Raw genomic sequence first — 4,288 nt, forward strand, 5'->3', positions numbered from 1 at the left:
AGGTGTTTATGTGGGAGATATATTACATATTTATGGTTTCTTTTTATGAGTTTAAACCTTTTTTTTACTGTAAAAAGTAGAGCCGGACAAAAAAATTGGGCGTCTCTTCTTTGAGCTGCCAGCAAAGTAGGTGGGCGTGGAATAAGCTTTTTTTCAGTGCTGTGCTCGATGGATAAACCCACGATAGCCTTAAAAGGCGAAGCCTATACTCATAGAATTTGGGGTTACAATATGTAACCAGTTTCTTTGCGAAGGGGAAAAGGCCCAGAGATATAGAAGCCCATTTCCGCCATGAAAGAAAAAATAAAAGACCAACAGGAAGTCATAATTTCGACTTTCAGTGTCATAATTACGACTTTGAAAGTCGAAATTATGACTTTGAAAGTCATGTGCTTAATTCATGAGATTCATGCGCTTAATGTCAGATTTCCCATAACTATTTATTGAATTCATTGTCGCCAGCTGGGGTGGCAACAGGGGTGGCAAGGTTCTCATTTGGGGTGGCAACTGCCAACCCATGCCACCCCAGTAGATCCACCCCTGCACACACGGCAGGACGCTGTAAGATTGTCATGAAGGGAAAATCGGGTCAAAAAAAAAGAAAGACTTTATCTTCTTTTATGTGTTTGGATAATTTATCAGTGCCAAGTGTGACGGAAATCTATAAAATCAGTCACTCTGGGAGTTAGGTAGACAGCATAACTAAGGAAGTAACTATTTTAATAATCGGTTATTCCATTCATTATTCTGGTGATTAGTCGGATAAAAAAATCCTCACATTCTGCAGATTTATCATTTAGCATTTTTTATATAACATTATAAGATGCAAATAAGTTTAATTTAACCAAGCTAAAACTAGGCCACGTGAGAAGTCCTGGATAGAACAAATTTACAAATATGTTTTTTAAAATCTTAAATGCAAATATATTTATTTTACTTAATTACTGGTATGAATGTCATTCTTTCAGTGAAAGGCCTTTTTTGAGCCTGCATGCTCCAGTTAACAATTACTCGATTACTTCAATATTCCATCATGATTAATCGAGTTATTTTTTTTTTTTTAATCATTAATGTCAACAATTATCTTAGCAAAGCAAACTTTTGCCCATAATCTATGTAGGAAGGGTCTTATCTACAGCAATTTCCAAACAATGAGAAGTCGACCAAAATAATTTTGGTCAACTTTAAAACCCAAAGTCTGTAGACCTTCACCTTAAACTTACCATGTTATTTGTATCATTTAAAAATGTTATTATATATTAAAGTTATGAAGGTGTCATCAGAAAAAAAATTTGAATCAGCATTCATTTTACACAGTTACATTTGAAATAAAAACTGGTAACACTTTATTTGAAGTGGGGTGAATAATACTGACATGACACTGTCATAAACATAACACCTGTCATGAACATGAATAAGCCTTCATGAATATTTATGACTGTTGTCATAAAGCGTCATTCAGTAAATTATGACACTTTTAATGCAAAGTTGACATTATTCAAAATGTCTTTGTTATGACAACTTGACATTAACCAAGAAATCATTACTGATATAAATTTGTTATAAAAGTATTACTGATTGCACTTTAAAAATTAGGTAACTTTATATTATTAAAGGTAAAGTTTAATCAGTAATGATTTATTGGTTAATGTCAAGTTGTCATAAAGACATTTTGAATAATGTCAACTTTGTATTAAAAGTGTCATAATTTACCGAATGACACTTTATGACAACAGTCATAAATATTCATGAAGGCTTATTCATGTTCATGAAAGGTGTTATGTCATGTTTATGAAAGTGTCAAGACAGTCTTATTCACCCCCTTCAAATAAAGTGTTACCTAAAAACTTAACCACAATATGAAAAAAAGTGACTGGACCTTATTGTCTGTTTTTTTTAATTTTATTTGACTCTATTGTGTTCTAATGCAACTTACCAACATTTGCCAGACTTACTGCAATTCCTTAAAATAATTTAAACCATGTGTCTTTTACTGTGCTGAGAAAGTAGGTACACCTCTTTTAGAAACAATTAGGAGTGGTAATTTTATGATGATAAACTTCTTAGAAGAGTTTTGATTTATCATTGTTACAATAACTTCCTATTAAGGTTTAAAACATCCAAAAAAACTGTCAATTTAAAGGTTTAATCTAGGAAGGGGTCAAAGGGACAGGAAAAGTTATCCAGAGAAATTCACATGGAGGCTTGGGTGAAGACTCACAGTGGGGGTGTAATGGTCATTCCTGAGCTTGCTTAGGACCCCTCCAGATAGACCTGAAACATGGGGGAAGGTAATTACTTGAAATACTGTTGGGGCCAGTGTTTTGTTTAACAGGAGCACAGAACAAAAGAATGAAACTGAAATACAGGATGATGTTGTATTATTTAATATATTAAATTAGCCACAAAGACGCTTGCGACTCGAGAGCTGCAGTTTGCAGACCACTTCTCTAGCAGATGAAAACTGCAATCACAGAACATAAGCAGCAAAATGAAATTCTATGCATGTTTATTTTCAGTCAGGCTCAAGATGAGAAAGCCAGACTAGCAGGTTTTGCAGCATATTTTATGTGCTCAAAAGCAAAGCGAACTTTACTGTACTCTACACATTTGCTGTCATCTACGGAGGTGCCAGGAAGATCGCCCACAAAAGCAGGTAAAACGTTTTACTTTTGTATAGTTAGAAAAGTTTTGTACATTCATTTCTATATGAATGCATATAAACACTGTTACATATACAACACAGTGAAGATGAAATATGTTTCTAAATGTATTGTTTTATATTTAGAAATTGTCTCTCAAATTGTTAAATTATTTAATTTTCTTTTGTGTCACTGTCTGTCAGAAGTTATAAGGTCAATAAAAATATTAAATTATCATTAGTAGTACATGTTAGATGAGACAATTTATTTTGTGAATAGTTTCAAAAAAGTATATTCAAAAAGTGTTTTTTGTCAAAAGAACATAAAAAGTAACGTAGAGAAAAACATTACACAGTAACTTAAAGTGAAAGTTTCTTCTGACAAAAATATTCTGCTGATGAAGCTATAGTTATTTTAATTTCCATCAACACTGACTTCTTCAGCCAAAAACAAGGCAATATTTATCTCAATGACATGTCCAGTGTCACTGAGATAAATATTTTGTATTTTGTTTTAACCTTACTTTCAAAATGATGTTACTTTTAAAGATCAATGATTTCTACTATTTCATGTTGGTTGATGTAACATTTTTGGCTGCAGAATTGGCTGCTGACTGCTGCTGTGCTTACAGTCTGTGAGATTCCTGTGATTATCCCCCTTCCGCATTGTCTGATAACTTCCATTCAGAACTAACACAGTATAATGGTATGACAAGTTTTGCATTCATTAGAACTCACTTCGAAGTGAAAGTGTGAAAGTGCAGTGTTGTAACAGGTTTCATTGTGCTTGCATTCAGGGTTCGTACTGGACTGTCATGCAGCAGCCCCAGACACAGCAGCCTCCACCTGTGGTCTACGTGCAGGCTAATCCTGTCATGATGTCTAATCCAAACTCTGCTCCATCTCCTGGTGGATTTCAAAATCCTGCTCAAAGCTTTGTTGTGTTTCAAAACTCTGTTCAAAACCCTCCTTGGTTTCAAAGCCCTCCTCCATATTATGGTGGGTTTCAAAACCCTGGTCAAAGTCCTACAGGGTTTCAAAACAGTATTGGTTTTAAATAGTAAAACGCCTGTATGAACTTGTCCAAAATTAAGTTCCTCAGATCACCTGTGATTATACTGGCATTTATATTCTAAAATGCTATTTAACTGTCAATATTTCCAATAAAAACCTTGAATTAATATGTATATTAATTTCATTATAAACATTGTATGACTACTTAATCAATTTGAAATAAAAAAAATTAACCCCAATATAATTTGTTTTTTTTTATTTAACTGTATTGTGATCTTATTATTAATAAATCTTTTTATTTGTTTTAGACATGTAATAACAGTTAAACAAACAAAAACAAAATAACAGGTGCTAACATCACATATTTAGTAAAAAGGGAGGAGGAGAAGAGGAAGGGAAGAGGGGGGAGGGGGTGAAAGGACTACGTACTCATGAAGACTGTCTCAAAATACAAAAGAAATGGCTGCCAGGTAACGTTGTATTGTTGAATGGAGTCGTTGACTGTATGTTTCAGATGCTCAAGCTTCAGATGGAACATTACATCCTCCATCCATTGCTTATGAGACGGAGGAGCGGCTCTCTTCCAGTTAAATAGTATTAAGCGTCTGGCAAGTAATGTGGCAAAAGCTATGG

The 4,288-nt window shown here is 33.9% G+C and overlaps 1 long non-coding RNA gene across 1 annotated transcript; it reads left to right on the forward strand.

The window, feature by feature from the left end:
• The first annotated feature begins 1,823 nt into the window (after nucleotides 1-1,823).
• LOC103468259 (uncharacterized) lies at nucleotides 1,824-3,886 on the forward strand. The gene is made up of 3 exons (XR_534190.3): nucleotides 1,824-2,656; nucleotides 3,243-3,347; nucleotides 3,439-3,886. It is a non-coding gene; the product is annotated as an uncharacterized LOC103468259 (long non-coding RNA).
• Nucleotides 3,887-4,288: the final 402 nt, after the last annotated feature.

Source organism: Poecilia reticulata, chromosome 4 (assembly GCF_904066995.2).
Source record: "Poecilia reticulata chromosome 4, P_reticulata-male-v2, whole genome shotgun sequence".
Classification (NCBI taxonomy): domain Eukaryota; kingdom Metazoa; phylum Chordata; class Actinopteri; order Cyprinodontiformes; family Poeciliidae; genus Poecilia; species Poecilia reticulata.